Raw genomic sequence first — 13909 nt, 5'->3', positions numbered from 1 at the left:
GCGATTTGCTGGGTGGTGTGGTTTAGGTCTGGAGTGGTTCGCTGCGACAGGGCCCGGGTACTAATGTGAGCCCCAATCCGCTGTTTGGATAGTTTATTCCCAGATAGACTGGAAAGGCAGGGTGTTGGGACTGGAGGAGAGAGTCGGGCCCATTTTACTCACTCTTCTGTGGTGTTCCTCCTTTCTCTATGATGCTGAGCTGTGAGATTGCCCAGGCAGTTGTGCTTCGTGTCTGTAAGCTTATATTGTTTTGCATGACTTGTGTCTTTTTTCCCCTTCCCTCTCTCTGCGCATTGGGTGTTGGTCTTTATGCTTCCCTGATTGGGTCTGTTCGGGGCTCTTGCTTCCCAGCTGTTTGTAAGCAGACAAATCTCAAGGTTGTATAATTATACATTCTTTGATTAATAAATGTACTTTGAATCTTGAATCTTTGAAAAGCCAAAGCAACTTGAAATGATGTTGTTTAGCATCTTTTAGAAATGTCAGGACCTTGCAGCAAATGAAGTGCTTTTAATGTGTGTTCATCACTATAATGTCAGAAACAGGAAATATTTTCAGATACAATATGATTGCAACCATATTTTTGTTTCTTCTGGTATTGGTTGATGATGACTGGCTAGATTACCTGGTAAACTCTGTTGGGGTTCAGGCCAGTGTAATGTGATTGTAGTCCCTCTGACATTGTAGTGCTTCTTATCACTTCATAAGAACCATAGAGTCACAGAGAAATACGGCAAGGATACAGGCCATTTGGCCCAACCAGTCAATGATGCCACAGGACGCCTGGTTCCAATTTCCTGCAGTTGGGCCAGATCCTTTCCTTGATCCTCCATGCACTGATACAAGTGCTTCTTGAATATTCCCACAAATCTGTTGGAATTCTTTGAGGAAATTACAAACTGGATAGACAAAGGAGAGACTGTGGATGTTGCTTGCTTGGATTTTCAGAAGGCCTTTAACAAGTTGCTGCATGTGAGGCTAAGGGCCATTAGTATTACAAAAAAAATACTGGCTTTGCCTGACTTGCTGGAGGCAAAGAGTGGGAATAAAGGGAGCCTTTTCTGGTTGGTTGCTGGTGACTAGTGGTGTTCTATAGGGGTCAATGTTGGGACCGCTTCTTTTTGCATTATATGGCAATGATTTGGAAGATGGAATTGATGGTTTTGTGGCAGAGATATGAAGCCAGGTGGAGGGGCAGGTAGTATCGAAGAAGCAAAAAGTCTACAGATTGGGAGAATGGGCAAAGGAGTGACAGATGGAATATAGTGTCAGGAAGTGTATGGTCATGCACTTTGGTAGAAGAAATGAAAGGGTTGACTATTTTCTAAATAGGGAGTAAATGCAGAAATCAGAGATGCAAAGGGACTCTGCATTACAAGATGTGTAAGTCAGGGTCAGTAAGTTATGGGCATGCTACGTTGGCACCGGAAGCTTAGCGGCACTTGTGGGCTGCCCCCACCACATCCTGAGAGTGTATTGGTCATTAACGCAAATGGCGCATTTCACTGTGTATTTTGACGTACATGTGACAAGCATTCTTTCTTCTTTTTCTTCATCTTTTTAAGCCATTCTTTATCTTCTCTTGTGTTAGCCGCTGATGCAAACTACACTTGTCACTGTATGCTTCAATGTACATGCGACAAATGAAGCTAATCTTTATCTTCTCTTTTAGTCATAATCCTTCAAGTTAATGGTAAGAATGTTCCGACTGAGCTACAGGTTCCTGCTTCAGTAGTTCAGATGAATAATAAATATGCAGATGGAAAATGGGTGAGCTCCATCATAACAGCCAGTAACTTCCTTTTACCAATAATTTTCCCATCAAAAGTCTGGTCATTCCAAATTTTGATGTGTATTTATATGGACTTGCATCCAAATTGATAATTATATTTACCTTCATAACATGTTAGACTTATTCCCACATATTACATGCTGTATTAATGTCAGTCTTATATTGTTTTGGAGGCTTCACATGAAGGAAAGTGTAGAACCACATGAATATAATGATTACTTGAGCCTACTATATCCAGTGCATTCTGGGTAATAGCCCTTAGTGAAATTCCTACATGTAGTCTGTGATGAATTATAGTTTCCAAAGGAAGCTGTCTTTAAAAAGGGCAAATTTAATTAATTACCATTTTTTCCCTGTGAATTTCGGTGCTGATGGGCAGAAGACAACTTTGAAGCTGTTGGCAGTAATTGTGTCTGCAGGTTTAAAATGATCATATGACATTCCTCTGACTGCTATTTAATGGAGGCCTTAACCTGTTTATCTGAAATGTATTAAAACACTGTAAGGCAAAGCTTATTCTGAGACCAAAGAATCCTTTTCTTTGCTCAGTACACCCTCAAGTATTTAGATCCTGGTTTTGCCAGCAATGCAGCTAAGTATTGGGTCGAGTGGATTGATTTCAAACATCAGCCAGATGCTGTATTTGAAACCTTACAGAGCGTGTAATTGTGAAGGGAAAGCTGGAATTGTACATAAAAGGAGAGATACTGTAAAGAAAAATGGAGGGTTACGTGGGAGGGCAGGGTTGGATTGGTTGTAGAGTAGGCAGGAATATTGTGTTCAGCTCTAGTCGCCTCTTTATAGGAAGGATGTGGAAGCCTTAGAGGGGGTGCGGAGGAGATTTACCAGGGTGCTGCCTGGATTAGAGAAAATGTCATCTGAGGAAAGCTTGAGTGATCTGGGGCTTTTCTCTTTGGAGTGAGGGAGGACGAGAGGTGACTTGACAAAGTTGTACAAGATGGTAAGAAGCATAAATCGAGTGAACAGACAGAGACTTTCTTCCAGGGCAGAAATGACTCAGACCAGGGAGCATAATTTTACCAGGGTGATTGGAGGAAGGTATGGGGCCTGCTCTGACTGTGTTTCGTGACTGTGGACTCACTTCTATTCTGACTGCTACTTGCTTACTTTAGTTGTTTGCATGGTTTGTTTGTTTTCTCTCTGCACATTGGGTGTTTGACAGTCTTAGAACATAGAGCATAAAAATCTACAGAACATTACAGGCCCTTCGGCCCACAATATTGTGCCAACCCTGTAACCGACTTTAGAAACTGCCTAGAATTTCCCTAGCACATAGCCCTCTATTTTCTAAGCTCCATGTACCTACCTAAAAGTCTCTTAAAAGACCCTATTGTCACTGCCTCCACCATCGTCACTGGCAGTGCATTCCACGCACCCGCCACTCTCTGTGTGAAAAGTTACCTCTGACATCCCCCTTGTACCTATTTCCAAGCACCTTAAAGCTCTGCCCCTCACGTTAGCCATTTCAGCCTTAGGATAAAGCCTCTGGCTATCCACATGATCAATGCCCCTCATCATCTTATACACCTTTTTTATAGGTTCTTTTGGGTTACTTTGTTTTGTGGCTGCCTGTAAGGAGATGAATCTCAAGATTGCAGAATGTATACATACTTTGATAATAAATGTACTTTTAGCTGGCCCAACAAGTTGCACGCCCAGCAACCCATCTGTTCAACCCCAGCCTAATCACGTGACAATTTACAATGATCAATTAACCTACTGTCCTCTATGTCTTTAGACAGTGGGAGGAAACTAGAGCACCTGGAGGAGACCCACATGGTCAAGTGGAGAACGTACAAACTTCTTACTGGGAGTGCTGGAACTGAACTCTGAACTGTAAGAGGGCTGCGCTAACTGCTACGCTAAAACTTCAAAATGTAGCAAACTTTGACGAGAATGTCAGACTTAAGGATAGCATAGAGTGGGGGCATTGATAGCCACATGACACAAAAATTCTGGTTTATTATTGTCACATATACTGAGGTACGGTGATATTGTTGTTTTGCATGTCTTCTATGTAGATGGTTTCCTTACAACAGTGTATTGAAGGAAAACAATAGCAGAATGCTACAGGTACAGACAGACAGTAAGGTGCAGGGGCTTAACAAAGTAGTTTGGAAAGTCAAGAGACCACCTTATCCTAGGTTATACTATGGGTCCATTCAATAGTCAGTGTAGAAACTGTCCTTTAGCCTGGTGGTGCATGCTTTCAGGCTTTGTATCTTCTACCCGATGGGAGAGGGAAAAAGAGGCAATGGTATTTGTTTATTATTGCCGCATGTACCAAGATACAGTGAAAAGCTTATCCTGCATTCTGATCATATGGATCAAATCATTTACAGTGCATTGAGGTAGAACTAGGTAAAAGAATAACAATGCAGAATAAACTATAAAGGCTACCTTCTGATTTAGGATGGTGCTGGTTGAAGCCCAGTGAGGCAAGGCGTGTTCAAGGCAAAATCCTAGTGCAAGGAATGACCCAATGTTTGAATGATATAAATGTCTGGCCAGATGGATTGAAAAGGCTGGGTGTTGGGACAAGAGGCAAGGGTCAAGCTGGTTCTCCTTGTTGTTCTGTGGCATTTACTCAGTTCTGAACTGAAACTAAGGCTTTGGCCTGCTTCGGCTGCTCTGAGCTCTGTGTCTGAGGGCTCCGTGTTTACTCGGCTCTGCGTTGAACTGAAGCTGAGGCTGTGGCCTGTTCTGGCCTTTGTTTCTATGGACTTACTTTTGGTCTGAATGTTATTTGCTTATTTTTATCGTTCGCACATCTTTTTCTCTCTGCACATTGGGTGTTTGACTGTCTACTTTTTTTACGGGTTGTTTTGGGTTTCTTTGTTTTGTGGCTGCCTGTAAGGAGACAAATCTCAAGTCAAATGAATAATGTACACATATTTTGATAGTAAATGTAATTTGAACTTTGAAAAAGCACAGTTGCAGGTAAATGATAATAAGGTAGATTGTCAGACCATCTTATTGTACAAGTACCTGATATCAATGGAATTGAAGCTGTCCAGGGTGGGTAAGGCCTTTAATTTATGCTGGCTGCTTTCCTGAAGCAGGTTGAAATGTAGACAGAGTCTACAGAAGGGAGGATGGTTTACATGATATGCTGAGCTTTGCCCATTCTTTGCAGTTTCTTGCAGCTTTGGCTCGAGGAGCTGCTGTACCAAACTGTGACACATCAAACCACCCCATCTGGCATCAACAATCATTCCACAGTCAAAGTCACTCAGATCATATTTCTATCCTCTTCTGATGTTTGGTCTGAACAACACCTGAACCTCTTGACCATGTCTGTGTGCTTATATGCATTGAGTTACTGCCACATGATTGGCTGATTAGATATTAGCATTAACGAACAAGTATACAAGTGTATTAATAAAGAGCCATTGAGTTTATGTCAGTGATATTACACCAGATTCTCATTCTGACTGTAATGTGGAGAGCAGATTCTTGCCACTGAATCATATGGTTTGATGAACTGTGATGGTTTTCACATAATTCAACGAGATGCTATCAGCATTAATGCCAACAGGGAAAACAATACATCTTGTATATATTTTCTTCCCATAAACACTTAAATAAAAGTTTCTTAACACAGCATGGGGGAGGATCAGTCTTGTAGTAGTTAGCTTCACACTTCACAGTGCCCGTGAATTAGAGTCAATTCCCACCTCTGTCTGTGAGGAGTTTGTACTTTCTCCCTGTGGGTTTCCTCTGTGTGCTCTGGTTTCATTCCAAAGATGTGTGCATTAGTGAGCTACTTGGTCACATGGGTATGTTGGACGGCATGAGCTTGTCAGGCCAGAAAGGCCTGTTATCGTGCTGTGTTTTGAAATAAAATAGAACACACCAATTTCTGAAATACAAATGCTTCTCTCCTTCTGGCTCCACAGCAGTCATAGCTAGTCTTATTGATCTGTTCCAGAATTCTCATCTGGAATCATTTTTCTTTCCTTGCCGTAGATTTTGTTTTCCCATAGATGTTTGATACATTATAGCATGCACATAGTAATGTTTAGCTTTCAACAATGACGTCTACAATAAAACAAGCTTGAGTGCTGGCCCTGAGGAGAATCTTGTGACAGCATCTTATCAGTCTTGGTCAATTTGAAGCACGGTAGCCTAGTGGTTAGCACAGTGCTTCACAGTATAGGCGATCTGAGTTCAATTCCTGCCACTGCTTGTAGGAAGTTTACGTGTTCTTCCCCTGAGTGTGAGGGTTTCCTCCAGATGCTCCAGTTTCCTCCCATAGTCCAAAGACGTAACAATTAATAGGTCAGCTGGCTATTGTAAATTATCCCATGAGTGGGCTAGGATTAAACTGGGGGATTGCTGGGCAGCATGGCTCGAAGGGCTGGAAGGGCCTATTTTACACTGTATCTCAATAAGTAGGCAAGCAAGCAAACAAACAAATACATAATTAAATACATTTCTCTGCTGTTTAAGTTTTGAATACATTTCTTCATTTGTAATGCCATTTTTGGTTTTAGAGGCTTCTACCAAGAGTAAAAAGATCTGCACACAAAATCAGTTCTGATGAAGAGTCACAAACACAAGAAAATCTGCAGCTGATGGAAATCCAAAGCAACACGCACAAAATGCTGGAGGGACTTCGTATTTTGTGTGTGTTGCTTCCTGATGAAACGTCAGCTATTCATTCTCCTTCATAGATGCTGCCTGACCTGCTACGTTCCTCCAGCATTTTGTGTGTGTCACTTTTACCTCAGCTTCTTTTCCAAAGAAAACTTCCCTAGCTTATCCAATTTTCCAACAATTTAGAGTTATTTACCTTATTGCAATAAGGATGTTTAGATGTTGGGTGTTAATAAGGTGGATAGAGTGAAGACAGTACACCACGTTGGGATAGAATATCACAGCCCTCAGGGCAGGTAACTGGAACTTACTCCCCAAAACGCAGTAAATACGGGGTCATCTGAAGTTTTACAGTGTACAGAGTGTACTTCCAATTGTAATTGTTAATTTACTTTGAACATCAGAACATTCTGTATGAAATGCTGGAGACTGAGTTTACCCAGTATTTTGTGTGTGTCATTCTGGATTGCCAGCATCTACAGAATCTCTGGTGGATGATGACTGGCGAGATCAAGTGAAGGTGAAGGTGGATGGGTGGGTAGGATGAGGGGATGAGGTAGGAAGCTGAAAGATGATAAGTGGAAGAGGTAAAGAGCTGGACAAGAAGGAATCTGATAAGAGAGGACAGTGCATGATAGGAGAAATTTGAAGGAGGAGGGTCACCAGATGGAGGTGATGGGCAGGTGAAGTGAAGAGGTGAGAGGGGAACCAGAATGAGGAATGAGAATGGAAAAAGAGAGGAGGGAGTTACAGAGTAAGTGCAGTGCAGGGTGACAATAAAGTGCAAAGGTCAGAATGAGGTAGATTATGAGATCAAGACCCCATCTTACCATATAAGAGATCAATTCAATAGTCTTACAACAGAGGGTAGAAACTCTCCTTGAGCCTGGTGGTATGTTTTCAGGCTTTTGTATCTTCTGACTGATAGGAGGCTGTTAGACAGACACATGAACAAGCAGGGAAGGTAGGGTCCTGATGAAGTGTCTCAGCCTGGAACATCAACTCTTTATTCCTCTCCGTAGATGTTACTTGTCTTGCCGAGTTCCTCCAGCATTTTGTGTGCCTTTCTCTGGATTTCCAGCATCTGTAGAATCTCTCATGTTTATGAAAAGATCTGCGCTGTATAAATTTCAACACAGAAAGCTGGACAGCATACTGTCGTGTTGGGAAAGAGATTGTGGTGCTAATGATTAAACACCTCGAAGCAATCTGTGATGCTTCATTTCTTTTAACTCTTTGTAGAACTTGCTGGATAATGTTTTTTCTCTGTTTCAACCAATCTGGGACACTACAGTTACTTTTATGTACCCGACCCCTCAGCACAGTTCCCAGATGATTTCATACTTGGATGATACTCAGCAGGTCCATGAATGCAAGCATTCATTTTAACAGATTATTAACTGCCGTTGAGTACCAAACTAAATTTCTGGTCTAAATGCTATCTGCAAGTTCAATCCCGCCAGTCAATAGCTATTGAGTGTATCGAATTAATTGTCATTTGTAAGACTGCTGGATGAGATGTTGGCCCATCCAGAGGAAGAAAGGAGCAACAGAATCTTTTCAGCAATCTCCATTAGACCATAAGACATAGGAGCAACATTGGCCATTTTTACCTATTGAGTCTTCTCTGCCGTTCTATTATTCCTCTCAACCCTATTCTCCTGCTCTCTCCCAGTAAGCTTTTGACGCCCTTACTAATCAAGAACTTATCAAACTCTGCTTTAAATATACCCAATGACTTGCCTCCACAGGTGTCTGTAGCACTGACTTCCACAGATTCACCACCCTCTGGCTAAAAAATTCCTCCTCATCTCTGTTCTAAAGGAATGTCCTTGTATTTTGAGGTTGTGCTCTCTGGTCCTAGCTCACCCACTATAGGAAATATCTTCTCCACATCCACTCTATCTAGGCCTTTCAATATTCAATAGGTTTCAATAAGTTCACCCCTCATTCTTCTAAACTCCAGCAAGTACAGGTCCAGGGCTATTAAACGCTCCTCATATGTTAACCATTTCATTCCCAGGATTATTCTCATGAATCTCCTCTGGACTCTTTGCAATGCCAGTACATCCTTCCTTAGATAAGGAAATCAGAACTGCTCACAATACTGCAAGTGTAGTCTGACCAATACCTTATAAAGCCTCAGCATACATCCTTGTTTTTATATTCTAGTCCTCTTGAAATGAATGCTAACATTGCATTTTCCGTCCTTGCCACCAACTCAGATTGGTGCCTTAGGTCCCTTCAATAGGTCCCTTCTAACGAGTGTGGACTGCTATCCATTAAGGTCAGAATCTTTAATTATCTGTGTGGCTGGGTAGAAGTTCTGTATTTCCTCAATCTGTTGATTTCTAATAAACCGTTGTCTTGAAATATTTACAACATCTTCTATAAAAACACTTGCTAAACTAGTAATTTTCTTTTCCTTGGGGAAGGATTTTGCACAGTTATTAGAGTTTAACCTTCACAACTGATCAATAAACAGACAAATAACAAACATTTTGGTACAATAGTTTATTATAGGAGAAACTGTCAGAATTTTAAACCTTCTTCAAATTAATTATGTGCCTTCTTGCCAACCAAATCCCCATTCCCTTCTTTCCCTTGGAAATTCCCACTCTCCCTTGCAAACTCTCTCTCCCTCGTGAACTCTCACTTCGCCTCACAAACTCTCTCTCCTTTGTGAACTCTCACTCCTTTTACAAGCTCTCATTCCCTCTCTCAAACCCTCACTCCCTTCGCTAAGTCACTTACCCTTGCAGCCTCTCAAAGCACCACATCATAGTAAACTTGAGTGCTATTGGGCAATAGTTATTGAGGTAGTTCACCCTGCTCTTCTTAGTCACCGTTATGAGTAACACCTTTTTGAAGTAGTGAGACGTTGAAGATGTCCTTGAACACTTCAGCTGGTTAGTTGGCACAGGTTTTCAGTAGCTGGCCAGGTACACCACAGGGGCCTGACGCCTTTCGAGGATTCAGCCTCCTGAAGGATGTTCTGATGTCAGCTTCTGAGACAGAGGTTCACCCTATGCTCTGGGGATTTGCACAGGTATAGTGTTATTCTGCATTTCAATGATCTGTTCAATAGTGTAATAACAGTGAGATAGTAATGGTTCCTGAGCCTGGTGGTACGAATTTCAAGCTTTTGTACTTTCTGCCTGATGGAAGGGGGCAGAAGACAGAATGTGCCTTCAGGCTTCTGTACCTCCTGCCTGATGGTAATGATGAGAAGAGGGCATGTCCTGGATGGTAGGGGTCTTTAATGATGGACACCATCTTCCTTAGTCACTGCTCCTTGCAGATGTCTTGGATACTACAGAGGTAGTACCCCTTGATAAAGCTGAATAATTTTACAAGTTTCTGCAATTTACTTTGCTCTTTGCAGTTACTTTGCAGTAACTCCCCTATACCAGATGGTGATGCAGCCAGTCAGTATGCTCTCCAGGGTACATTCGTTGAAGTTTTTGAGTGTTTTAGTTGACAGACCAAATCTATATATATAATATTTATAAATACACACATACATAGCTGCACAGCGAATTTCAGTCAGTTAATTTGGGCATCCACTTATTTGGGACTACTCTTAGAGAATAAAAACAAATTGAGAAAATAGCTGAATTCCTTTCATTTACTTGGGACACTCTGCTGCTTAATTGGGGCAGGAGACTGTTGCCGAACAGTTTCTAACTAGGGTCAGTCATGTGCACATGAGTGGCTGTTAGACTCTACACCATGCTCAGAGTGATCAGTTTTTAAATGTGTTTGTGTGTAAAAGCAGTGATTTTTGTCATTGATAGTTGGCAAGAAATTATCAGCTAGACAATTGAGAACTGTTTTGCACACCGTAGTTTCAAGCATTCAGGCTTGGAGATGCCAAACATGGCCAGGAGTGAAAACTACTTCAACAAGTTAGGAATTACAGAGGTAATTATGGCAATCATCTTGAAGGTTACAATGAAAATGAAAGTTTGGAGGATGCAATCATTGAGAGCATTGTCTAAAGGCAGTCCATTATCTACACAAGGTCAGTGAACTTGACAAATCAATGCAAAGTGGTATGATTTAGTGGCCATTACAGAAACGTGGTTGCAGGGTGGAGAGGATTGGGAATTAAATATCCAAGGATATCAGGTAATATGGAAGATAGACAGGAAGGTAAAGGAGGTGGGGTAGCACTCATAATTAAGGATGAGATTAGGGTGGTAGTGAGATATGATATAATATCTAAAGAATAGAATGTTAAGTCCATCTGGGTAGGGATTAGGAATAGTAAAGGGAAAAAAAATCACTGGTGGGAATTGTCTGTCGGCCACTAAATAATACCATTACAGTGGCATAGGCAATAAACAAAGAAATATCTGAACTGTGAAAGAATGGAACAGCAGTTTCCTTGGGTGACTTTAACTTGCACGTAGATTGGGTAAATCAAGTTGGTTAAGGCAGTCTTGAAGAGGATTTCATAGAGTGCATACATGACAGCTTTCTTGAACAGCATGTTACTGAACCTACAAGGGAATGTGCTTTCTTAGATCTGGCCCCGTGCAATGAGTCAGGTAAAATTAGCAGTTTTGTAGTTAGGGATCCTCTTAGAAAGAGTGTCTTCACAGTGGAGAACATGTCTAACATGGCAAAGAAAGATGATATTGATGCGATGGGAGGTGAGGACTTTGATACAATAGCTATCTCTAAGGAGGTGGTGCTGAGCAAACTTGTGGGCCCAAGGTTAGACAAATCCCCTGGTCCTGAAGGACTGCATCCCAGGGTACTGAAAGAAATGGCAGAGGTTATAGTAGTAGCTTTGGTGATAATTTACCAAAATTCTCTGGACTCTGGGCAGGTCCTGGTGGATTGGAAGAAGGCAAATGTCATTCCATTGTTCAAAAAAGAATATAGGCAAAGGCAGGTAACTGTAGGTCAGTTAGTTTAACATCTGTAGTTGGAAAAATGCTTGAAGCTGTCATTAAAGAAGAAACAGTGAGGCATCTGGAAATGAATGGATTCATCAGGTAGACGCAGCATGGATTCAGCAAAGGCAGATCCTGTTTGACAAACTTACTGGAGCTCTTTGTGGATGTAACAAACTCAGTGGATAGAGGGAAGCGCAGTGGATGGACGTTATTTACTTGGATTTCCAGAAGGCATTTAATAAGGTGCCACATAAAAGACATCCATAAGATAAGGATACATAGAGTTGGGGGTGATGTATTAGCATGGATAGAGGATTGGATATGTAACACTTACCCAACAGGCTGATATATGTCTGGGGAAAAGGAGATCCAACCACACATCAATCCCACCTCCCGTATACACAGGTGTTGTGGGAATCAAGTTTATGCCTCGTGCACACACACAGTATCAAATTCACAGCAGATACCATTATGAAATACACTTTAAAGAGTTCACTTAAACTAAAAGAGTACTAGGCAATACAATATATATGAACGAAAAAAAAAAGCAAAAGGCGCCAACTTATCAAAGTTCAGTCAGTTTAGTGCACATCGTTGGAGCTCAAACATCGAACCATTCGACCCCTCGTCGCTTGCCTCCGACCTCCACGTCTTCGCACCTAGGACCACCCCCGGTGGTCAACCAAGCAGTGCAGTGCACGCCCACCTTCCTCGGCGTCTTCCTCCCGACTCTCCCGAAAACCCGCAAACCCCCCCCCCCCCAAGCTCTTAGCCCCACAAGACAAAATAACATTCCCCATTGGTTAACAAATGAATACAATCCCCATATCAGCAAGTCTAAAGCTAAACAACTGTGAGAGAAACACTTATCAGACAAAGAAGCATTCCTACTCTTAACAAACCAAAGAAGCCATTTTGAGTAACATACACAGGACATTGTACAGATAGAAAACAGAGGGTTGGGATATATGAGTGTTTCTCTGGTTGGCAATCAGTGGTGAGTGGTGTGCTGCAGGGGTCGGTGCTGGGCCTGCAAATGTTCACGATATACATTAACGACCTGGAAGAGGGGACTGAGTGTAGTATATCTAAGTTTGTTGATGACACTAAATTGAGTGGAAAAGCAAATTGCGCCAAGGGTACGAAGAGAGGTATAGATAGGTTTAGTGAGTGGGGAAGGGTCTGGCAGGTGGAGTGCAATGTTGGTAACTGTGAGATCTTTTCCTTCCACTTGGGAAGGAAAAGTGGAAGATCAGATTGTTATTTAAATGGTAAAAAATTGCAGCGTGCTGCTGTGCAGAGGGATTTCGGAATTCTTGTGCATGAATCACAAAAGGTTGGTTTGCAGGTGCAGCAGGCTATCAAGAAGGCAAATGGAATGTTGACCTTCATTGCTAGAGGGATTGAATTTAAGAGCAGGGAGGTTATGCTGTAACTGTACAGGACACTGGTGAGGCTGCATCTGGAGTACTGAGTGCAGTTCTGGTCTGCTTACTTTGGGGAAGGATATTCTGGTTTTGGAGATGGTGCAGAGAAGGTTCACCAGTTTGATTCCAGAGATGAGGGGTTTAGACTATGAAGAGAGATTGCGTCACCTGGGAAAGTAATCACTGGAATTCAGAAGAATGAGAGGAAATCTTATAGAAACATATCAAATTATAAAAGGGATAGGTAAGACAGAGGCAGGAAAGTTGATTTCACTGGTCGGTGAGGCTAGAACTAGGAGACATTGTCTCCAGTTTTAGGGGTTGAGGAGGAACTGCTTTTGCCAAAGAATGGTGAATCTGTGGAATTCTCCACTCAATGAAGCAGCAGAGGCTGCGTCAGTAAATATATTTAAGACAATGTTGGATAGATTTTTGCATAGTAGGGGAATTAAGGGATATAGGGAAAAAGCAGGTAGGTGGAGATGAGATCATGGTCAGATCAGCCATGTTCTCATTGAATGGTGGAGCAGGTTCGAATGGCTAGATGGCTTACTCCTGCTCCTATTTCTTTTTTTTATGTACACTAGGTGTCTGTGCTGATTATGTTCACTTACAGTGAATCAATAGAACACGGCAGATGCGTTCCTCCATTGTTAACTATTAGGAGCTAATATGAAGTTTTACATGTACATACACACACACACACACACACATTTGATTTGTCTTTTCTTGCACATTGCCTTTTTGATGGTCTTTATTTATATAGTCTTTTTATTGTCCAGTAAACACTTGCAAGATAATGAATCTCAATGTAGTATATGATGGCATATATGTACTTTGATAATGAACTTACATTGACTTTGACTTTTTGTCAGATGTGATCTTATTGATTGGACGGCCAGGCTCTGGGGGGCCTTATAACCCAATTAAAAGCATAGAAAACATTGTTAGTTCTTATCAGATAGGTCATTTGATCTGGATGGAGAAATTGGGCCGAAGAGTCAGTTTCCATATTGTATAACTCTATGATTCTATCAGTGGAACACTTCCCAGCTGGATTTGGTATATTATATATATAGAACAGGGAAGGAGACGTTGGAAAATATTTCTGGGTGTATTTAGTTGTGAACTGATTCCGTCAACCTGCTAAAAACAGTAAGGAA

At 41.6% G+C, this 13909-nt stretch overlaps 1 protein-coding gene across 4 annotated transcripts in view; it reads left to right on the top strand.

The window, feature by feature from the left end:
- Positions 1 to 13909, top strand: part of eefsec (eukaryotic elongation factor, selenocysteine-tRNA-specific) — a 454525-nt gene that overhangs the window by 110963 nt on the left and 329653 nt on the right. The window lies entirely within an intron of this gene.

This window comes from Hypanus sabinus, chromosome 19 (assembly GCF_030144855.1).
Source record: "Hypanus sabinus isolate sHypSab1 chromosome 19, sHypSab1.hap1, whole genome shotgun sequence".
Classification (NCBI taxonomy): domain Eukaryota; kingdom Metazoa; phylum Chordata; class Chondrichthyes; order Myliobatiformes; family Dasyatidae; genus Hypanus; species Hypanus sabinus.
Note: the sequence above shows the minus strand (reverse complement) of the source record. Positions and strands in the feature narration are given on the sequence as shown.